The sequence below is a fragment of the Oryctolagus cuniculus genome, unplaced genomic scaffold (assembly GCF_964237555.1).
Source record: "Oryctolagus cuniculus unplaced genomic scaffold, mOryCun1.1 SCAFFOLD_35, whole genome shotgun sequence".
Classification (NCBI taxonomy): domain Eukaryota; kingdom Metazoa; phylum Chordata; class Mammalia; order Lagomorpha; family Leporidae; genus Oryctolagus; species Oryctolagus cuniculus.
In genome coordinates, this window is record NW_027208301.1 from 2,021,345 (window position 1) to 2,045,014 (window position 23,670).

General features: G+C 44.6%; 1 protein-coding gene across 1 annotated transcript in view; it reads left to right on the forward strand.

The window, feature by feature from the left end:
• The first annotated feature begins 9,530 nt into the window (after positions 1–9,530).
• LOC127490230 (zinc finger protein 665-like) overlaps positions 9,531–23,670 on the forward strand; it is a 39,309-nt gene continuing 25,169 nt past the window's right edge. The window contains exon 1 of the mRNA XM_070067768.1: positions 9,531–9,851. The gene's annotated coding sequence lies outside the window, so the exon portion shown is untranslated. The remainder of the gene's footprint in view (positions 9,852–23,670) is intronic.

The following is a 23,670-nucleotide window of genomic DNA, read 5'->3' on the forward strand; positions in this document are numbered from 1 at the left end:
TAGTTTTTTTTCTTTGCCGCAGCATTCTGGAAATTAGTGTCTAAAGTAGCCTAAGATCTGTATTTAAGAATATTTTCTGCTAAACTGATTTCAAGTGTTTTTAGAAAATACAAAATTATCCATTGACATATCCAAGGGTCCAGCTAGAAATCTCAAGGTCAAAATGCTTAGAACCTTGATCCTGAGAAATCCTATCAAGAATGCAAAAAGGGCTTCACATGTTTGGTCAAAACTTCTCTTGTCATGAGCTGTACGGAATCCTCTCTGGATTTGGGGGACCAAAAATTGGGAATTTCTTACACCCAGGGGGCTGAAGCTCATGGCTCTAAGGCAATCACCATGTTGAAAAATGACTATTTGACTCCTCAGGTACCCTAGTCTCTACTGTGGACCACATACTGATTGTCAGAGTGCTTTGCTTGCACACTAGAGTTTCTCACCTGATTTCACTCAGATTTAAAAGCTGTAGGAAATCATGGGAGTAGCCATTAGGAGCTTAGGTCTCCAGACATCACAAGTCACTGGGTTCCACATTCCCCTTCCTTCCCACAACTAAGTTCAGCTAAGTCAAAGGAAAAGGGTAGCTCTTTGTATTTCCTTTCTGAAAACATCAATGCTGAAAACATTTAAGTGAAGTCTTCTCTAGAAATTTCACTTGGTTAATGCTCTGTCTGCGGTGCTGGCATCCCCTATGGGCACCAGGTTCTAGTCCCAGCTGCTCCCCTCCCAGTCCAGTTCTGCTGTGGCCCAGGAGGGCAGTGGAGGATGACCCAAGTGGTTGGGCCCCTGAACCTGCATGGGAGACCAGGAAGAAGCACCTGGCTCCTGGCTGCAGATTGGTGCAGCTCCAGCCATTGTGGCCATTTGGGGAGTGAACCAACAGAAGGAACACCTTTCTCTCTGTCTCTCTCTCTCTCTCTCTCTCTCTCACTGTCTGTAACTCTACCTGTCAAATAACAAAGAAAAGAAAAGAAAAGAAATTTCAAGTTGGAGAGAACATTTATCCAAGGTCTATGATCTAGATAGCTGATTATTTTTAGCATCTTTGAGCAAGAATTGTTAATGAGCTTTTCATCTTAGATCACCAAAGTGTTCCAAGTTTCAGTGAAGCACCACAGAATTCAAAGGAAATCTCATCAATTTCTTCCTAGCAGTTTATTTCCTGACAGTCACCTCCCAATAAAAGCAGCCAAAAGAACTTCTAAGACCACAGACACACATTAATGGAGCCACATGCCAAGTCCATGTCTATAAATTAGCTTTCAAATGGTCGGGGATTGGGGTAGTAATCTTAAATCTCCATGCACAAGTCCACAAAACAAGACAAGCTGTGTGCCAAGAAAGAGGAGACAGAGCATGGAGCCACAGGCAGACCAGGTTTATTCAGAAGGTTGATTCACTCTAAGGTGAATGTGTGGCAGAGAGTTCCCAGCAAACACAGCAGAGAGAACCCTCTGTCTTACAGACTGGTGCTTTATATAGCACAAATTGGTGGGAAGGAGCTTGGAAGTCTGAGCTAAAGCAGGGCTGCTGAGATAGAGAAGAGCTTGGGCTAGATTTAAAGGTCCTTTGAGGTCACAGTGTGAGCTGGGAGGGGTTTGGGCTGAGGCTGGGCTCTGAGGCTGAGCACTGAGATAGAGGGAGACAGCTTGGGAGGAGTGGGGGAGATCTCAGGCTGATAGCAGAGTTTTCACATAGTGTTGTGTCCAAAAGTTGAGGCAGAGCAAGACTGGTCAAGGTGGGGTGGGGGGGAGAGGCTGTATTAGCAAGTCAGAGAAACAGGGGACTGCTTGTTGTGTAGGTGAGAGATCAACATGGACATAAGGATTTTTGTCCTTTCTCCATCACTGTGTTTGACAAAGTCAGAATAAAGCAGACTTTGGTGGGAAATTTCTGATATAAATTCTATAATAAAATTTAGCCAATCACAATCTTTTGCAGTTCGGATAGATTTCTGTGGGTGATCCCATGGGACTGCCTGCCCTGCCCATGCAGGAGGTTGAGAGGGCATGGTGCGCTATGCCTCCCAGGAGGGACCCCACAGCCTGGCTGCTGGCAAGTGGCAGGAGCTCCAGGCCCATTTCCTCCATCCCCTCTTCCTGTTGGAAGCCTTGTGGCTATGCTTTTGTGGTTCATAAACAGAGAGCTGATAAGCAACTCCCAGACATGGGCTGGTTGCACAAAGGAGCCCAGGGGCCTATGTGTGCTAAGTGACCTATAAGTCAATTAGTTGGAGGTCTTTTGGCATGTTGCCCCTTCTGCTCTATAGACTTGCTGTTGCCACCCAAGGTTTTTTCTTCCCCTCTTCCCCTATAAATTCTGAGCCTGATTGCTAAAAAGCAGACAGGCTCATCAGGCCTGTCTCCAGTGTTTCTTGTGGAGAGATGCTGTTGCTCTTCCAGCCCGACAGCTGAGGGTCTCACGCAAAGAGACCACAGATGCCAGTCTTTAGATAATGGGATTCATGTTTGGCTGCCTTTCAGCTGGGAACCTGAGGAAATGTCTAGCAAGGGTGAATGCCATAGGAGTTGTCAGAGACCTAGTTGAGAAAATGATGTGCACCACCAATGGCAAAATCCAGCTCTAATGACAGAACTCCCAATCCCAATATGGAGCCACACATTTAGCATCTTTCAAGTCAGCAAGGAGTACTTACATTTTGCAAGAACTCTCAGTCAAGTCTCAAGCTATGTGCATGCCTATATTTGTTTTAAGCAAATATAATTTGTTCGGCCATGTGTAGGAAAGATAAGTAGAATATTAGCCACATTAGGCCCTTTATTCACAAGTTCCAACATCATTACTGGCACCAATTCAGATTTAAGAGGAAGGCAATTTCTAGCCTTGGGTGTGCATCTTGGGGAAGGGGCAAAGGAGATGCTGTGTTTCCTGTCTTTGCTCATTTTCTAGCCTGCAAACCTTTCTTCTTCTCTAGTAGCCCCAGGCAAGAAATCAGCCTGCTTCACTTGCTCATAGGTTCTTCTTGAAAATCCCATGGCGTGGGCGGTGCCACAGCTCACTAGGCTAATCCTCCGCCTTGTGGCGCTGGCACACCGGATTCTAGTCCCGGTCTGGGCACCGGATTCTGTCCCGGTTGCCCCTCTTCCAGGCCAGCTCTCTGCTGTGGCCAGGGAGTGTAGTGGAGGATGGCCTAAGTGCTTGGGCCCTGCACCCCATGGGAGACCAGGAGAAGCACCTGGCTCCTGCCATCGGATCAGCGTGGTGTGCCGGCCACAGTGCGCTGGCCACGGTGGCCATTGGAGGGTGAATCAACAGCAAAAGGAAGACCTTTCTCTCTGTCTCTCTCTCACTGTCCACTCTGCCTGTCAAAAAAGAAAGAAAGAAAGAAAGAAAGAAAGAAAGAAAGAAAGAAAGAAAGAAAGAAAGAAAGAAAAGAAAATCCCATTGCCCACTCTCCCTCTGTCTGACCCTCATTCATATCAGGCATGTGAGTGAACACATGGGACAGCACCCAACATTGCACATCAAGTTGTCATTATGACCCATAACCTGCATACATTAACCAGAATCTCATCTGGTGGTCTCTCAATATCACCCACCCAGCTTGTTGTACTCAATTCAGGCTCCTCTAAGTTCAGAGCAGCATAAGGGGATGGACATGTAGTCAGGAGTCCACCCTGCCTTGCAGGGCTACCCCTGCCACATCACCTTCTGAAAATATTGTTGCTATGGCAACTTTCCAACCTTGAGGCCAGTGCTGCATACTTCCTCTGCCTGTAGGTCTACACACATCCCTTGGCCTCATCAGGCACTCCAGGAGCAGACTTGCTCCATGCATACTGCAATGCTGGCCAGAGGCAGGATTAGCTCAAACCACTGCCACCAGTCATCCCTGATGTGTCAACAGCTGCAGCCAGTACCACGAGGCCACAGCTCACAGCACATCTGTGACCATCCTATTCTGTGGGCAGATGTGTGATGTGGCAAGCCTCTGAGTCTTCTGCTGGATCCTTTAACCAATGGGCTCTAGAGGGGCAGGGCCTTTCCTCCCCAAATGTTTTCTACACTGTCAAGACAGTGCCTGCCCAACTCTGGTCTTAGGGGATTTGTCATTGTTCCAGGAGCATGTACTCAGGGGTGGATGGCTGGGCACTTCTGAAGTGTGAACAGGATTTTCTGTGTTTTGTTTTGTTTTCTTTCTTTCTTTTTTTTTTTTTTTTTTTTTTTTTGCTTTGTAAGGAGGACTCTATGGTTGAACATGACCAAAGTCCCCTGCCTCAGTTTTCTCACCTTCAAGTACACCCATAAGGTGAGAATAGATTCATGAGTCTTCCATTTACATGATACCTCAAGATTCTCTTCATTCAGCCATTCACATTCACATGTGCCCGGTGATGTGGGGCTAACAGAGGTCTGGTGGCTTGAGAGGTTTATGCTAAGAAGACAAGGTCAGGAATGAGCCTTCCTATGAAAGAGGGAATCTCAGGGTTAAAAAGATTCTGGCTTCAAATGTGGGGAGCTCCCACAGTCCCCTCAGCCAAGGCCAGAGATGATTTTCTCTTTCTTGGTTATGCCTCTCTGCCAAGACATGGGCACTAGGATACAAGTTGGGAGATCCCAGCCTAGTCCAAGTTGATGATTGGTTTGACAGCCTGCCAGTCAAGATCCATGTGCTGATCACAGCTTTAGTTACCAAGCTTCTACCTACCATCTGCCTATTTTCATTTCATACCATGGTGTCATTTCTGGGCTCTGCTACCTCTGAGATCTGACTCTTTTTTAAAAAAAGATTTATTTATTTATTTGAAAGTCGGAGTTACACAGAGATAGAAGGAGAGGCAGAGAGAGAAGAGGTCTTCCATACACTGGTTCACTTCACAGTTGGTGGCTGCAATACCTGGAGCTGCACTGCTCAGAACCCAGGAGCCAGGAGATTCCTCCAGGTCTTCCCATGAGGGTGCAGGGGCCCAAGGGCTTGTGCCATCTGCTTTCCCAGTCCACCGCAGAGTTCTGGATCAGAAGTGGAGCAGCTGGGAATTGAACCAGTGCCCATATGGGATGCTGGCACTGTTGGGGGTAGCTTTACCCTCTATACAACAATGCCAGCCCTGAGATCTGACCTTAACCTGGTGGTTCCTGCCTGATGGGCATGGCATCCACAAATGATGTAGGTGATTGTATTCTGCACACACAACTTTTGTCACATTGTTTTTAATTATCTATGTCCTTGTCATTTGTCCACCAGGACTGAAATCACCTTTAGGGTAATCATGATATTCACATTATACGTATTGCATCAATCATACCCAGAAGAGTACCAGGCATAATGCAGACAAGTCACCCCTGTCTTCCTTCCTCCTCTGCTCCTCGTTCCCACAGTGCTAGGGGCTCTTGCTCTTCTCCTCCTCCTCCACCCCTCCCTCTGCACAGCTACCACCACCATGAGACCCATACACCATGCTCCTCTACTCCCTCTGACCCCATACACTCTCCAGTTCCAGTGGATCCTAACAGGATGACATATCAAGTGTGGAGGTTTAGTTGTACTCATGAAGCGAAGCTACAGAGCTCCACTATCACTAAGTGAATTGTGGATGTTGGCCTTGGAAGCTCCGATTCTTGTGCTCAGTTCTATGGTCCTATGACAACTGAGGACATCGCAGGAATTAAGGAGATGCCTGCCTGCATATCCCATTCAGTTAGGAGCCACAGAGCTCTGCAGCATTGTTGTTGGAGCCCTTTCCATTTATTCACTGCTCAAACCTATTGCTTTCTTTTCTGCTTTGTGTCCATCCACTCATATCAGAATAGCCAGGACAGTGAGTTTTTATGAGTCATGATGGTGAGCCAGTGGCTAGACACCTTACTTGGACTTTATAATGTGCATTTTGGCTGTTCCAGGAAATTGTTATTTTAAAGATTTATTTATTTATTTGAAATAGTTACACAGAGAGAGAAGGAGAGGAAGAAAGAGAGGGAAAGGTCCTCCATCCGTTGGTTCATTCCCAATTGGCTGCTATGGTCGGAGCTGTGTCAATCTGAAGCCAGGAGCCAGGAGCCTCTTCCAGGTCTCCCACATGGGTGCAGGGGCCCAAGGCCTTGGGCCATCTTCTACTGCTTTCCCAGGCCATAGCAGAGAGCTGGATCAGAAGTGGAGCAGCCAGGACTTGAACCGATGCCCATATGGGATGCCACACTGCAGGTGGCAGCTTTACCCATAATGCCATAGTGCTGGCCCCTCCCCAAGGAATTTTTTTTACTTCTTTCCTGCTTAATTGTGCTTTAGTTACCTAAGGTTGATGAATCTATAAATTGTGAATTAGTGAGGTATTCCAAATTTAGCTTTGAAATATATGATTTTGTGGGTTTTTTAACTTAACATTTTTTATAAATTTTTTTTTTGACAGGCAGAGTGGACAGTGAGAGAGAGAGATAGAGAGAAAGGTCTTCCTTTTACCATTGGTTCAACCCTCCCATGGCCGCGGAGGCCAGCGTGCTTCGGCCGGCGCACCGCACTGATCTGAAGGCAGGAGCCAGGTGCTTCTCATGGTCTCCCATGGGGCGCAGGGCCCAAGCACTTGGGCCATCCTCCACTGCACTCCCTGGCCACAGCAGAGAGCTGGCCTGGAAGAGGGGCAACCAGGACAGAATCTGGCGCCGCGACCGGGACTAGAATCCAATGTGCCGGTGCCACAAGTTGGAGGATTAGCCTATTGAGCCACGGCGCTGGCCTTTTTATAAATATTGAGCATTACTACTCCTTTTTAAAAATATTTATTAGCTTATTTATTTCAAAATCAGAGTTACACAGAGAGAGGGGAGGCAGAGAGAGAGAGAGAGAGAGAGAGGGATCTTTTATCTGATGGTTCACTCTCCAATTGGCCACAATTGCCAGAAGTGTGCTGATTCAAAGCCAGCAGCCAGGAGCTTCCTCCAGGTCTCCCATGTGGGTGCAGGGGACCAAGTATCCTCTACTGCTTTCCCAGGCCATAGCAGAGAGCTGGATTGAAAGTGGAGCAGCCAGGTCTTGAACAGGGGCCCATATGGGATGCCGGTACTTCAGGCCTGGGTGTTAACCTGCTGCACCACAGCGTCAACCCCTGAATTTTACTTTTTTATTTAGACCTTTCTTATAGAAATGGATTATGTCTTTTAGTTTCTAAGTAACTGCATCATAATGAGGACCATTGTAGATTGTAGCAGTGAAAAATATTTGGCTTGATGATCAACATAAGGCTTATAGATAGTAGCTACCCATGAGATTGTGTCTTGGATTTAGGGGAAGTTTATGTCAGTTGGAGGTAGCCTTTAATTACTGATGAACATGAATGTACTGAGAACTTCTTGTCCATTAAATAATAAAATCCAAATGAAGATTTACACACGAGTTCCCTCCTGCCTTCATCTACCATTGAAATCCTGTTGTTTCTGCCTTTTGGATCTCCCTGTAATCTGTTGCCTCTTCTTCATTCCCACTACCACCATACCTTGGTTCAGGTCCTACTAAATTACCTTTGATATACTTTTTAATTGACCTCTCTGCTTTTTGTTTTTCTTACCTTTGTGTAAAGCCTCTTAGTTCATCCAAACATTTTTCTGATTGCTCAGGTTCTCTTACTCCAATAACTAGGAAAATCATGTGGCTGGTAGTTCTTTCAACACACCACACAAAAGAATGCTCAGTAAATGCTTACTAAATAGTGAATGGAAAGCCTTACAAAGCTAGGGTGAACATTTAACCTGCTTGGCCCTGGATGGTTTCTGTTTATACATTTCAACCCTGTGTCATTATGAATATGTCTCTTATTATCAAAGTTGTCTCTGAGCAACAAATTATACATTCATCTAATTGTGTGTGTTATCAAATAGATATCTATTTCATTGTCTCTTCAACTAGGTCGTTATTGGGGAACAGAAATTGTATTTGTTTAATTTTTATAGCCTCATTTATTCATTCAACTAAAAGAATGACTCTATCAAGATGCTGAGTTTCAATGTCAAAGCAAACATATTTCTTGCCCTCCTGAATTTTCAATCTGCAAGAAAAAGCAGTCTACACAAAGAATATCACCTGACATAATAAACATTAGTGTGAAATGAATGGATGCATTTAAGCATTCCTAATCCAGCAATTCTAATCCCATGAATTATAATTGACAGAAGTAATCACAAACAGAACTCCATGTCATCCTGCTTCCATTTACATTTCTACTTAAAATCTTAAAAATCAAACACCACAAATATACCTAAGAATGCATAATATTTATATGCTATCTTGATATTAAGCATGAGAAAAATAACCATACAGCAATAGCAATTTTGAACCTCCTTTCTTTTTTAGATAAGTTATAATCCTATGTGTTTCTCTACAGTGAAGATTAGGATTGTAGATACTCTTCCTCTCCCTCACTTTTTATTTTAGAAATGAGAAATCTGGGGTTTTAGAAACTGAGCTCCAAGATAAAAGAAATATTTCTTTTTTTAAAAGAAGATTTTTTTTTATTTGAAAGGCAGAGTTACAGAGAGGCAGAGGCAGAGAGAGAGAGAGAGAGCAAGAGAGAGAGAAGTCTTCCATGCACTGGTTCACTCCCCAAATGGCTGCAATAGCCATAGTTAAGCTGATCCAAAGCCAGGAGCCAGGAAATTCTGGGTCTCTGATGTGGATGCAGGGTCCCAGGCATTCGGGCCATCTTCTGCTGCTTTCCCAGGCTACAGCAGAAAGCTGTATTGGAAGCGGAGCAGCAGGGACTTGAACTAGCCCCTGTATAGAATGTTGGTGCTGAAGGCGGAGGCTTAGCCCACTATGCCACAGTGCTGGTCCCAAAAGACTTCTTAAACCAATATTTCATGTTGGTTGGCCTTTAACCTAGACTTTTTTACCATACTTCCATGGGCAAATTCAATTCTAATCTCTTTCCACCTCAGCTTTCTCTTTGTAAATTGAGAATATGGTCTCCAGAATTAACCTAAGGTATAATTGATACAAAGTAAGGCATTTACTCTGTTAATCTGGCCCCTAGAAGATACTTGACAATGTTAGCCCTGTATCCAGTTCTTTTTTCTTTTTTTTTTTTTGTACTTGGTGAATTAGAGGGTGGTGTAAAATGCTTTGAAAAGAACCACAAATAAAAGACACAAGTAAAAATCATATTCTCAAATCTAGATGTTAAACTGTGCTGTGTACACCTGTGCTGAGAGTTACATTGAAATCCTTGTCATTCGTTACTTGAGAGAAGCTGTCCAGGAATAAAGCAGCAGGGGATTTTCCTGAGGGAAACAGCGTGTGTGAGGGAACCGGGATTTGGGACTCAGCAGCAGTGGCTGTCACTTCTTAAGATTTTGTTCAAGAAAGGAAGAACAGCAGCTGACCCTTAAGATCTGGGGTGGGAAGGAAGGGAAGGAGGGATGTAAACAAAAGCAAACGCTCTCTGGTTCCCAGCCTGTCTCCACCCACCCCGCACTGAAGCCCTAGGAGAGGGCCAGTAAGTCTATCTAGGAATGCCCTGGCCTGGACTCCATTTCCCAGAGTCACCCGGTGCTCTAACGTTTCCTGCTCTGAACGCCTGTGCGTGTGCATGTGGGAGAACGTGCACATGCGTGCCTTTCCCTGTGGCTCGGGGCTGGGAACAGAAGTTCTTTTACTGATCAGAGAGGTCCCTGAGAGGCCGCGCTGCTCCTTCTCCCACATTCACTGGGGAGACTTGCTGTGCAAGTGCAATTGCAGGCATTTGGGGAGCACACACCCCAGACCTGCCGCCCGCTGCTTCTGTGCCTCTGCATCTGCCACCGTGGGCCCCAAGTTCCAGCGACTTCTCCTGTCCCACACTCTCCGCTTTGCTCCCTGTGTGTCCTGAAGGAAGGGGACGTGCTCCCGAGAGTTTCCACAGCAAGTATGGAGAACAGGAGGGGCACAGATGTGTGTGGGAGAGGGGAGGGTGCGATGGCGGGTGGCGGCTCCCAGACCTCAATCACTTGCTTTTCCCACCGCCGCTTCCCAGTCTCCCGATGCTCGGCCAGTCCCACGGGCTGCCTCGCTCAAATTCTCCTTAAAGTACACTGGATGAGGAACAGCACCAGCAGGGCAGTTGAGAGCACACTGAAGGAAGGAGTCCCATTCCCTAGATTTAAATAAGCCCAGTTCTCACTTTGGGTGGATCAGAGAATGCCTTGTGGCTGGCCTCCGGCTATATCCCCTGGTAGTTCCAGCTGGGCGGGGCTTGGCGGCCCTCAGCCAGAGCCTGAGGCAGTGGAGAGGTGGAGATGGAAGATCAGAGTAGGCTCTGGCTCCTGGCCCCCATGCTGGACCCCGCGGACACATCTGACAGCTGGGGCGCTGTGTGTTTGGCTGACTTTCCCAGCAGCACGTGAAGCTTGTGCAGTAGCTTTGTGGATTGATCGCTCCTCCGTGTTTAATTAACAGACTCTTTTTCAATCTGGAGCTTGAGGCCATGGAAATGTAGCTGATTTATTTCCTGCTTTTCGATTTCTGTCTTCAACCCTTCTTTCTTCTCATGTAATTAGGGATGTCAACTTTTATTACCTGCTGCTAATCCCTTTGCAAAGTGAGAAGTGAGCTGAAATTAATACAAGTCTACCGTGTGAGTTAATAATGAGCTACTTCAATCTGCATTTTCATAGTGGAGAGCTACAAAAACATAAATACAGAAAAGTATCAATTTTTCTTCTCTAGTTCTTTACAGTCACTCAATGCTCCACCAAGCTGATTATCTTACAGTCCATACGGTTTTAATTAAGGGGGCCAGTTACTTTTTTTTTTAATTTGACACGCAGAGTTAGAGAGGAAGGTCTTCCTTCCGATAGTCACCCCCCAAATGGCCACTATGGCTGGCGCACTGTGCTGATCCGAAGCCAGGAGCCAGGTGCTTCCTCCTGATCTCCCACGTAGGTGCAGGGGCCGAAGCACTTGGGCCACAGTAGAGAACTGGACTGGAAGAGGAGCAAATGGGACAGAATCCAGTGTGCATATGGGATGCCAGCACTGCAGGCAGAGGATTAACCAAGTGAGCCACGGCGCTGGCCAGTTACTTTAAAAAAAAAATTATTTATTTATTTTAAAGGCAGAGTTACAGAGAGGCAAAGACACACACACACACAGAGAAAGAGAGAGAGTGAGCTCCCATCTGCTGGTTTACTCCCCAGATGGTCACAATGGCCAGAACTGCATGGATCTGAAGCTAGAAGCCAGAACCTTCTTCCAGGTCTCTCACACAGGTACAGGGGACCTAGCACATGGGCCAACTTCCACTGCTTTCCCAGGCCATAGCAGAGAACTGGATCAGAAGTGGAGCAGCCAGGTCTTGAACCAGCACCCATATGGTTTTACCCGCTCAGGCACAACACCAGCTTCAAGTTACTTTTCTTATTCTGGGTTCTGTGTTTAACCCCATGACATTTTCAACACGGGAGGATATTAGTGATAGATTTTCAAAATGACTGGTTTGTGGACGCCTTTGTACAAGGTGTTAATGTGAAGATGGGTAAGGAAGAAAAGAGAAAATGTGGCCCTCTCCCCCACAGAGATGCCCACACAGTACGGTAAAAGATGTGGCTTTGGGCTGGCACTGTGGCTCAGTAGGTTAATCCTCTGCCTGTGGTGCCAGCATCCCATATGGGAACCAGTTCGAGTCCCAGCTGCTCCTCTGATCCAGCTCTCTGCTATGGCCTGGGAAGGCAGTAGAAGATGGCCCAAGTGCTTGGGCCTCTGCACCCATGTGGGAGACCCAGAAGAAACTCCTGGCTCCTGGCTTTAGAACAGTGCAGCTCTTCTGGCCATTTTGACCAACTGGGGAGTGAACCAGCAGAAGGAAGACCTTTCTGTCTGTCTATCCATCTCACTATCTGTAATTCTACCTCTCAAATAAATAAATAAAACATCTTTTAAAAAAAGAGAGATGTGGCCCTGAAAACTATTGCTATAGACTAACTTTCAGTGTAATGAAGTTTTCACTTGATTAACTGAGTGATTCATAGATTCTGTTAGAGTCCTGTTGTCACCAGATTACTAATCTGTGAAACTCATTTAGCATAGTAAGGTTACCTAGGAAGTAAGAATAGAAAGGGACTCCTGGATAGAGGTTGCTAGGGTGACAGCATTCTTCCTCTCAAACCCAGTGTGTTTTGACCTTTTCTCGCATGTACTCCCTATCACAGTGCTTGCGAGTGGGCAAGCAGTTATGTGTTTCTGCTGAGAAGAGCTGCTTCACACCCAGGAAACAACTGTAAGACACTTTCTCAGCAACTATGTTGTGTGTACATTAATACGAACTTGAAAACAGCCAAGAACAGGATTGCTGGACTACTCAGGCTAACTCACTGTCCTTGGCACATCATTCCCTGCTCTGCAATAAGTTTCTGGCAAGTTCTTTAAAATTTTTAGGAGAGACATATTTCACATGAGAGACATAATCTGGTAATGCAGCAGTGATGTCTTTAAGAAAAGGTGCCATGTGAGGAAGCAGTCTGATGTGTCCATTCATCTTCCCATTAATAACTCTCATTGATGTCTACCACAGGGTGACAAAAGCAATCCTCCTTCTTTTTTTTTTAACTTTTATTTAATGAATATAAATTTCCAAAGTACGATTTATGGATTACAATGGCTTCCCCCCCATACCGTCCCTCCCACCCACAACCCTCCCCTTTCCCACTCCCTCTCCCCTTCCATTCACATCAAGATTCATTTTTGATTATCTTAATATACAGAAGATCATCTCAGTATACATTAAGTAAGGCAATCCTCCTTCTGAATTGCATCAAGCCAGGAGGATTCCTCTACAGTTTATCTGAGCTTTCCTTGTATGAGGGAATCACCAAAATACTACATTGTATAGGGTTTTTTTTAATGTATTTTATTTACTTGAAAGGCAGATTTACAGAGAGACACAGAGAGGTCTTCCATCCATTGGTTCACTCCTCAGATGGCCACAATGACTTGGGCTGGGCCAGGCTAAAACCAGAAGCTAGGAGCTTCTTCTGGTTCTCACACTTGATTTCAGGGGCCCAAACACTTGGGCCATTATCCTCTGCTTTCCCAGGTGAATTAGTAGGGAGCTATATTGGAAATGAAGCAGCCAGGTCTTGAACCAGTGCCCATGTGGGGTGCTGGCACTGCCAGGGTCTGCTTAACCTACTACACCAGTCCCATGTGCATTTTTCAAAGAGGGGGAGGGGTTAAATTTTTTCTAATATGACTCTCAAAATAAAGATTATAATTTGTAGTAGATGATGATTTTGGTTATATTTTGAATTTCATTAAATTTCTATATTTTTTAAGTTAATGAGTACTAGTAGTTATCTTATTTTTTTTAAAGATTTATTTATTTTACTTGAAAGTCAGAGTTACAGAGAGGAGAGGCAGAGAGAGATAAGTCTTCATATGCTAGTTCACTCCCCAATTGGCTACAGTGGTCGGAGCTGTGCCGATCCAAAGCCAGGAGCCAGGAGCTTCTTCTGTGTAGTAGTTATCTTATGCTATCCTTGCTTTGGATAAACAAACTCTCCCATCCCTCATTTAAAATGCTTTTTAAAATAGGCTTATTTTGAGGACTGGCACTGTGGCATGGCAGGTGAGGCTGCCACCTACAGTGCTGCCATCCCATATGTGTGCTTGTTTGAGATCCAGCTTTCTGCCGTGGCCTGGGAAAGCAGTGAAAGATGGCCCAAGTTCTTGGGTTCTGCACCCACATGGGAGACCTGACAGAAGCTTCTGGCTCCTGGCTTCAGATAAATCCAGCTCTGGCTATTGCAGCCATTTTCAGAGTGAATCAATGCATGAAAGACCTCTCTCTGTGCCTCTGCCTCTCTGTAACTCTGCCTTTTAAATAAATAAATAAATTTTTACATGCTACACCATGGAGCTGGCCCCAAGACCTAACAGGTTTTCTGGGTGCTTATCCTGGGGTTCACTTTGTGCACTAATCACAGTTATTCTGTGTGACTGAATATTTCATGTTCCTTCTTATGGAAAAGTTTTTCTCATGATCTGAGTGATTGGCTACATCTGCCCATAGTGGAAACTAAAACTTAATTTGGCATTTGAACACCCAGAGTGCTGAGTCCCGTAATCTCCTGAATTTAATCAAAAAATGTGTTTTGAAACATTTGGTCTGTGGGTAGGCAGGGCAGTTTTCCTGGATCCCTTGAGAATTGATGAGCTGATGGTGTGTTTCTACCCCACATTATATTCTGAAATTTACTTCCTTTTATTTTCCTAAAATTACTATATTTGTAATTTGCTCCCCCTTTCTGAAATGTTTGTGCTTCTGTCCTCCTTACAAGCATGGACATAAGTAGCCCTTTTCCTTCTCTCTCTCTCTCTCTCTCTTTTTTTTTTTTTTTAAACAGGCAGAGTGGACAGTGAGAAAGAGACAGAGAGAAAGGTCTTCCTTTGCCATTGCTTCACCCTCCAGTGGCCACCGTGGCCGGCACACCACGCTGATCCAAAGGCAGGAGGCAGGTGCTTCTCCTGGTCTCCCATGGGGTGCAGGGCCCAAGCACCTGGGCCATCCTCCACTGCACTCCCAGGCCATAGCAGAGGGCTGGCCTGGAAGAGGGGCAACTGGGACAGAATCCGGCACCCCAACCGGGACTAGAACCCAGTGTTCCGGTGCCGCAAGGTGGAGGATTAGCCTAGTGAGCCATGGCGCCGTTTCTTTTCCTTCTCTTTATGATGTTACAAGAGCAGTGGGATATTGCAGCTCTCTCCCCTGGCAGCACATCTTCCTCATTACGTCTCTTTGAATTAGACCCTGGGTTAACTTGGCTGCACAAAAGGCATATATCTAAACCCAGTGTACCTAATGAATGAAAGTCATCATAAAGTCAATATGCCTTGTAAACCTCTCATCCCTTGTTTTGGAATGTGTTGTGAATGTGTCTTTTATGTCAGTGTCTGTAAGCTGGAGACTTCCCACTTAAGGCAGAAGGCTGCTGAGGGACAGCACAACTGTAGCTTTGCTCTGTTACTTTACTGTGGCTACTCTCTCACCCTCTCTCTTTATTTTATTATGATTTAAAAATTTTATTTTAAAGGCAGAGTTACAGAGAAAGAGGCAGAGACAGAAGGATGGGGATCTTGCATCTGCTGGTTCACTCAAGAGACTGCAATGAATAATGCTGGCCCAGCCTGGAAGTCCAACCCAGTGTCCCACATTGGTGCAAGGACCCAAGTACTTGTGCCATCTGTTTCTGCTTCCCTAGTTGCATTAGCAGGGAGCTGGATCAGAAGTGGAACAGCTGTGACTCGGCTGGCATTGTGGCACAGTGGGGAAAGCCACCATCTGCAATGCCAGCTTCCCAGATGAACAGCCGTTCATGTCCCAGTTGCTCCACTTCTAATCTAGCTCCCTGCTGATGGTCTGAGAAAAGCAGCAGCAGATGACTCAAGTGTTGGGGCCATTGTAACCCATGTGGGAGACCCAGATGAAGTGCCTGGCTCCTGGTTTCTGTGTGCTTCAGCCCTGGCCATGGCAGCCATCTCAGATGGAAGATCTCTCTCTTTTTTAGCATTTATTTATTTATTTACAAGGCAGAAATAGAGAAAGGGAGAGAATGAGAAAGAAATTTTCCATCTGTTTGTCTACTTCCTAGATGGCTGCAATGGCCAAGACTGGGCCAGGCCCAAGCCAGGCACCAAGAGCTTCATCCAGGTCTCCCACTTGGGTGTCAAGGACCCAGGTATTGGGCCATCTTCTACTTTTCCAGGGCCACTAGCAGAGAACTGGATCAGAAGTGGAGCAGCCAGGATATGAACCGGTGCCTATACCAGATGCCAGCACTGCAGGCAGCAGCTTTACCTGCTAGTCCACAATGCCATCCCATCTGACTCTCCCTCCTCTCCATAACTCTGACATTTTTTTAAGATTTATTTTATTTATTTGACAGAGTTACTGATAGAGATAGAGACAGATAGAGAGGTCTTCAGTCTGCTGGTTCACTCCCCAAATGGCCACAGTGACCAGATCTGAGCTGATCTGAAACCAGGAGCCAGTAGCTTCTTCGGATTTCCCACGTGGATATAGGGGACCAAGGACTTGGGCCATACTGTGCCACTTTCCCAAGCACATTAGCAGGCAGCTGGGTTGGAAGTGGAGCAGCCAAGACCTGAACCAGGGACCATATGGGATGCAGGCCAGTGTCTCAACCAGCTGTGCCACAGCACTGGCCCCCAAAACTCTGACTTTCAAATGAATAAATCTTTTTTAAAGGATGGACACACATATTGGATCCCAGCATTTTATTTGGTGGTGGTTTAATCCACTGTGCTACAAAGCCAGCCCTACCCTTTATCCTGGTGACTTGTGTGACAAGATCTGGGTAATATCTGCTGAACAACTGTTGGTATTATGGTAGACTCTTCTGTTTTATTTTGGTTCTCATTTGTTGAGTTTATTTTGGCTGCCACTTTTGGGGAGCAAGCTGTGATGTCATCAGTGGCTAAAGCTGCTGTGTGTTAGGCTGGCACTGATTCTACCTTTCCATTTCTTCAAGTAGAAGTGGAAAATGAAATCCTCTCAAAACTAACATGCTACAAGTAACAACTGGAAATCAAGCTTCCTTTCTTCCCACCTAACAGACCCAGCTGGTCTCCGTGTTTCTCATTTTAGCCCAAACCTACATCAGATTCCTAGAGCAGAAGGAAGCTTATTTTTTAATGCAGAATTCATAGATGTGGTTGTCCATTCACCTCTGAGAATTAAAGCCATCACTCTGCTTTTTGACTGGTTTTCAATTTGTGGTGGTGCCCTCTCTCACAGGAGGACAGAGTCCTCACAGAAGAATACACCTAGGAGGAGAAAACTTCAAGGAGTGGGTTTTCCAAAGTGAAATGGAATTCTGGCCTGGACATCCTCGAGATCATGATCAGCAGAGTGGGGAAATTCTTTGCTATGTCCATTCACATCCTTTCCTTTTTGTTCATTGTATTCCTCCCTTACATAGTGCTCTGTGCTCTCCTTCTGATGCACACACACAAGTCATGTCTGTGATTGAGGCTGTTTGTGGACCACTGCAGCATCTGGAGTTGCCTTTGTCTCCATCTCTAGCCAGAAACTCAGATGCAGAGTGAGGAGGGGACTGCCAGCCTGCCACACAGGCTCCTTTACTTTTCTTCAGTGCAAGAGCAGCCTTAAAGAGAGCCGTACTGGGTAGTATTATTTCTTTTGGATTTGAGTGCTTGGAGAGCAAAAGAAATACATATTTTTTTTCTTATAGAATGGATTGAGGAGGCACTACATAAAGTCAGCAGCAACTTTTTTGGCTCTTGTTACATGTCAAGATGAGTCAGAATATTTAGGGCCATTTGTTAAATTTTTTTTTTTTTTTTGACAGGCAGAGTGGACAGTGAGAGAGAGAGACAGAGAGAAAGGTCTTCCTTTGCCGTTGGTTCACCCTCCAATGGCCGCCGCGGCCGGCGCGCTGCAGCCGGTGCACCGTGCTGATCCGATGGCAGGAGCCAGGAGCCAGGTGCTTTTCCTGGTCTCCCATGGGGTGCAGGACCCAAGCACCTGGGCCATCCTCCACTGCACTCCCTGGCCACAGCAGAGAGCTGGCCTGGAAGAGGGGCAACCGGGACAGAATCCGGCGCCCTGACCGGGACTAGAACCCCGTGTGCCGGTGCCGCTAGGCGGAGGATTAGCCTAGTGAGCCGCGGCGCCGGCAAATTTTTTAAAAAATTAAAAATATTCATTTATTTGAAAGGCAGAGTTACAAAGAGAGAAAGAGAGATGTAAATCATTTATCCACTGTTTCACACCCCTAATGGCCACAGCACCTGGGGTTGGAACTGGATTAAAGTCAGGAGCCAGTATCTTCTTCCACATTTCCCATGTGGGAGTAGGAGCATAGGCACCAAACTTTGTAGCTTTCCTAGGCACATGAGAGAGCTGGATCAGAAGTAGAGCAGCTGGGACATGAATGGGTACCATTCTAGTCCCAGATTCTCCTCTTCTGATCCAGCTCTCTGCTATGACATGGGAAAGTAGTAGAAGATGGCTCAAGTGCTTAGGCCCCTGTACCCAAGGAGGAACAGAGAAGAAGCTCCTGGCTCCTGGTTTTAGATCAGTGCAGCTCCATCAGTTATAGTCATTTGGGGAATGAACCAGCAGATGGAAGACTTTTATCTCTGTCTCTTCCTCTCACTGTCTATAATTCGACCTCTCAAATAAATAAAATCTTAAAAAATAAGATGTAGAGAAGTACTGGAATTAAATGCAATAGTAGACTCCTAAATATGCAGTTAGCATTAAATTTTTGTTGAGAAAGGGATGAGCTTGGCTTTATGTGTGTCTTGCTTAGAGCAGAATTTTTATGACTGAATTTGAGATAATTAAAAATCAGTTTCATAATTGAAACATTGACCTTTTTTACTGCTGCAGCCTCCCCCTCACTCTGTATCCCTATGCAGATAGTCCACATGAAGGTACAGCAGAAAGAGAGGCCTGCATATCTGGAGTAATGCAAATATGCCCTTTGCTTAAACCAGGGGATTGATCGACTGGAGTTCTTTGAGATTCAGTTTGCATTTTTCTGTAGAGTAAAATATAGTGATTTGGGTAAAGTATCTTCTCTTCTAGTAGATGATTCCAATTGGCTTTCTTATCCATCTACCTGGCATCACAGGTGATTCCCAAGACAGGTGTTGGGCTCTATGGAAAAAAAAAAAAAAGTAGCCTTTTCAGAGTTGATGTATTTCTCCTGGAAAATTGGAGAAATATTTTGTAAGAAGCAGTTCATGGAGGAAGTGTACTTCCCTAGAAATGAGACAGAAGTGATTCCCTTTCCTTGCCCCTCCCTGAGCTAGTTCCTGAGGCTTATTTTCAGGCCAAGAATGCTAATATTTGTAGGCCAATTATGAATGATGCATGTTTGTCTTACACATGAGATGTCTACAGATCTGTTTCTCAAGGCCTTTAAGATAAAATAAGAAAACTTTGCAACAAAAGAGAAGGTTGGCATTGCCTGTTGCCTTGGTCTGAGATCTGTGCATTTATTACCCACTTAGTACTCTGACTGCTATTGTGCGCATCTCCTGATGGTTCTTTTTTGGCCATTCCTGTGTCCAGATTCCTTAATGGGTGACAATCTTTGGCCAGACTGCCAGTCTGATAACTCAGCCCAAATTGGAGTTGACTAGTTTGTGTACCCACTTCAGGATTAAGGTGGTCTAAAACTGCCAGTGCCCAATGACTGGGCTGCCTTTATGCTCACTCAAGAGATAAGACTCTGGGCACAGGTCCCAAGTGGTCCTCTTCCCTAGATCTCCCTGGTGAGCAGGCTGATTCTCAGGTAGGCAGGGAACTTGTTGGCTCCAGATTTCTGTTTTGCACTCATCTGGAAAATATTTGAGTTTTCTCTTGGATCTCAAGAGGCCTGAGTAGGGAGTTTTATTTTGTATTGAGATGTGTCTTTATAAAGACAGGTGTCACTGAAGACTGTGTGTCCTCAGAATCAACTGAACTCACCCAGGCCTGCATGGAGTTCTGGGATCCTGGCTTCAGGCTAAACATTGCCTGCTGTTGTGAGCATTTGGGTGTGTACCAGAAAATGGAAGAAATCTCTCTCCCTCTCCATCTCCCTCTACCTTTCAAATAAAATGAAAAACAGATAAAAATTGGAAAAAGTGTGCTTTGCCTTGTGTCCTAAGGCAAAAGTAATTACTGTTGTTATAGGTAGAACTCATTTGTACACTTCACAAATACTCACAAATCTCAGGTTAAAGGCTTGGTGGTCACTACTGGCTGGGCTGCCTACTCAGCTCCCATTCTGTAATGCATCCCCTTCCATCATCTGCAGTTCACTTTGGGTGCTCATAAAACACCAAACTGCCTCCTGACTTTGCATCCCTACATTCTTTATACATAGCTGGGCCACAATCTCATTTTCTTTAGCAGCATGCTAATTTTTATGAGTGCTTCATAGGCAAAGAATAATGGGGACATTGATTTTTTCTGAGCTTTTGCCCTAAGTGGTTTATTTTATGAAGCTGATTCTGGGTACTGTATAGAACTTTGCTGGATCAGAAGTTGGGGTGCAGAGGTTGACATTAGAGAAATAGAGCTAGCACTGTCACTTCCACCCTGCAACCCATGCCTGCCTTTGGTTTCTGCTTTTATAGAGTGTTGGAATGAGGCAGTAATGATGCAATAAAGGAATGAACTTTCAGTTGTTAAACATTTTTATTTTTATTAATACAAAGAGAACAGATTGCATAAGATGGTAATTCCAGAAGAACATAACCATACTTCTCTATTGCCCCCTCCTTTCTTCCTTTCTCTTTTTAAGGATTTAATAAGCTGGCTTTTTTTCCCTAACCTAGTCTTTACCCCTTTACCTCCAGCCTTCCTGTCCATTTGTTCCTACTTTACAATCTAGTACTTTAAGCTTTTTTTTCCCCCTTCTTTCATGCATGTTTTTGCCTACTCCTACTCCAATTCCAAAGAAGGAAAAATGAATAAAAATCATGAGATATTGATTCAAAGACAGGAATCCTATCCAGAAATACAGAAAAAAAGTTACTTCCTTTTTCTTTTTATTAACAGTTTATTTATTGATTTACCTTTCTGGAAGAGGCAGCTGGAAGTTCTCCGAGGTCTGTCCTTAGAATGTGAGGAGAGCCAGAGATATTGGATAGAGTCTTTACAGTCTGTTTTACTGTGAGAGATGTTGTTCCACTTGCCTGTGGCAGAAAAAAATGAGATTTCAATGATTTTTTTTATGTATTACTAATTTTTATGATGAGTCTCTTCTTTATCAATGGATAGAGACCTGTCACATTTACTATGAGCAAAAAATTTCACAGACACAACTGCTTCCAGAGGAGATGAATGACTCTCCATTCCCACATGGCCTTCCCCTGAGATCTCCAGGTGGCTTCTCTTGGTCTCCTGGAAGCAAAGAGAAGATTCCAACCATAGAAGAAGTTCACTATGACTGTGGTGTTGTTTCTTGGAAGTTCCTGCCAAAAAGTAATCATTTAAGAACACCAGGGGCATTTCATTAGTTTCACAGGACTCTCTTCTTCCTGGCTTCAGTGGAGAGGAAGAATAACCACAGTTGAAGCATGATTCTAGGCAAAGCACAATTATTTATCTGCATAACAAAAATCCTCATGTTTTTCTGCACATTGTTAGTCTTACATGGGTTAGAAAAAAATGCCATTTAATGTCTTAGAACTCTCTAATGTTAAAAAGTGTAAGAATTAAAAATTGCTATTATTTTATGCTCTTATAATGCTGCAAAAGCATTAACATTGTGCATTTCTGGGTGATTTGGAAACTCTAAGTTCAAAATCAATTACATTGACTGGCTTTGCAGAGTAGGAAGAAAATAATTGGTTTATTAATTATTTATAAAGAGAGACTATGAAAGAAGCTATTCATTGGTACCAATTGTCTAAGCTTTAGCGTTTATGAAACTATGATTTATTTATTTATTTGTTTGTTTATTTATATTTGACAGAGTTATAGACAGTGAGATAGAGACAGAGAAAGGTCTTCCTTCCGTTGGTTCACTCCCCTAATGGCCACTATGGCCAGTGCTCTGCCGATCCAAAGCCCAGAGTCAAGTACTTCCTCCAGTTATCCTGTGCAGGTGCAGAGAACCAAGCACTTGGGCCACCCTCCACTGCCCTCCTGGGCCCAGGAAGAGGAGCAAATGGGACTAGTACCCAGCACCCCAACTGGGACTAGAACCTGGGGTGCTGGTGCCACAAGTGAAGGATTAGCCAAGTGAGCCATGGCATCAGCCTATGATTTATTTTATTTTATGAGCTATGTCCACTTGAAGTTGTGAAAGAAAACATACAATGGTGGTTGTAATTCACTTTAACAGACTTTTTGAAGGATTTTGTTTATTTCTTTGAGAGGCAGAGTTACAGACAGTGAGAGGTAGAGACAGCGAGAAAGGTCTTCCATCCACTGGTTCACTCCCCAAATGGCCACAACAGCTGGAGCTGCTTGATCCAATGCCAGGAGCCAGGTGCTTCTTCCTAGTTGCCCATGGGTGCAGGGGCCCAAGCACTTGGGCCACATTTTACTGCTTTCCCAGGCCATAGCAAAGAGCTGTAGTGAAAGAGGAGTAGCTGGGACTAGAACCAGTGCCTATATGGGATGCCAGTGCCACAGGTGGAAGATTAACCTACTGTGCCATGGCACCAGCCCCACAATTCTCTTCAAAACAGAAACATTTATTCCTGAGTCTTTTGATGAGTTAGGCCAATGAAGTCCTGACAGGGCACATATGTCTCTAGAATTAGAGGAGTGGTCATCATTCTCATACTGTGTTCTGTTGCTGTTCAGCCTGTGACAGTGACATGTAAATAAAAAACCAGATATTCAGCATGTGGTTACCCCACAAGGAGTCTTATCTTGTCTGCATCTGAATAATTTTGATAGCCAGGTGTATTTTGTTGTTGTTGTTGTTTTTTTTTTTTTTTTTTTTTTTTTTGGACAGGCAGAGTGGGCAGTGAGTGAGAGACAGAGACAGAGAGAAAGGTCTTCCTTTTGCCATTGGTTCACCATCCAATGGCCGCCGCAGCTGGCATGCAGCGGCTGGCGCACCATGGTGATCTGATGGCAGGAGCCAGGTGCTTCTCCTGGTCTCCCATGAGGTGCAGGGCCCAAGGACTTGGGCCATCCTCCACTGCACTCCCTGGCCACAACAGAGAGCTGGCCTGGAAGAGGGGCAACTGGGACAGAATCCGATGCCTCAACCGGGACTAGAACCCAGTGTGCCAGCGCCACAAGGTGGAGGATTATCCTAGTGAGCCGTGGCACCAGCCGCCAGGTGTTTTTAAGTTGCTAAATATTCTCCTAATTTGTATTTATTTAAAGACTATTAACTCAGTATGACAATTTTTGTTATAATAATTTGATTGCCAATAAGGAATTTACAAATTCATACCTTGACTAGAAGTTTTACTTTGTAACAATCACAGACTAGCAGAAGTCATAAACCATTAACCCTAATTTTTCTAAAATAAGAGGTTGTAATTAATATGAATATTTAAAGAATATATTTTTTAAGATTTTATTTATTTATTTGAGAGGTAGAATTACAGACAGAGGGAGAGTGAGAGACAGAGAGAAAGGTCTTCCTTCCATTGGTTCACTCCCCAGATGGCTGCAATGGCCAGAGCTACATGGGTCTAAAGCCAGGAGCCAGCTGCTTCTTCCTGGTCTCCCATGCAGGTGCAGGGGCCCAAGCACTTGGGCCATCTTCCACTGCTTTCCCAGGCCATAGCAGAGAACTGGACTGGAAGAGGGGCAGCTGGGACTAGAACCGGTACTCATACTGGATGCTGGCACCACAGGCAGAGGATTAACCTCTACACCACATCACCAGCCCCAAGTACATGAAGAATTTAGAACAGAAAATCTACCAACCTGATGGAGTTTATCTCCCTTTCAAAACTTTTAATAACCTTTGGGATGGAGAATGCTAATTTAAGGTACTGTAATTAAGTTCACACAAACAAAAGATGTTTTAGGATGTTTTCCTTCATTATTTAAGTTAGATACTGTTAGGAAATTCTAGATTATTTTGGGGATAAATTGTCATTTCTTTTCACAAGTGTATTTGAGTAGAAACACAAGCTTTTATAATCAATTATTTATGTTTAAAACATATGCTTATGTATGTTTTATATTAAAATAGCAGCATTTTATGAAGTTTAGATACATCTTGTTCAAT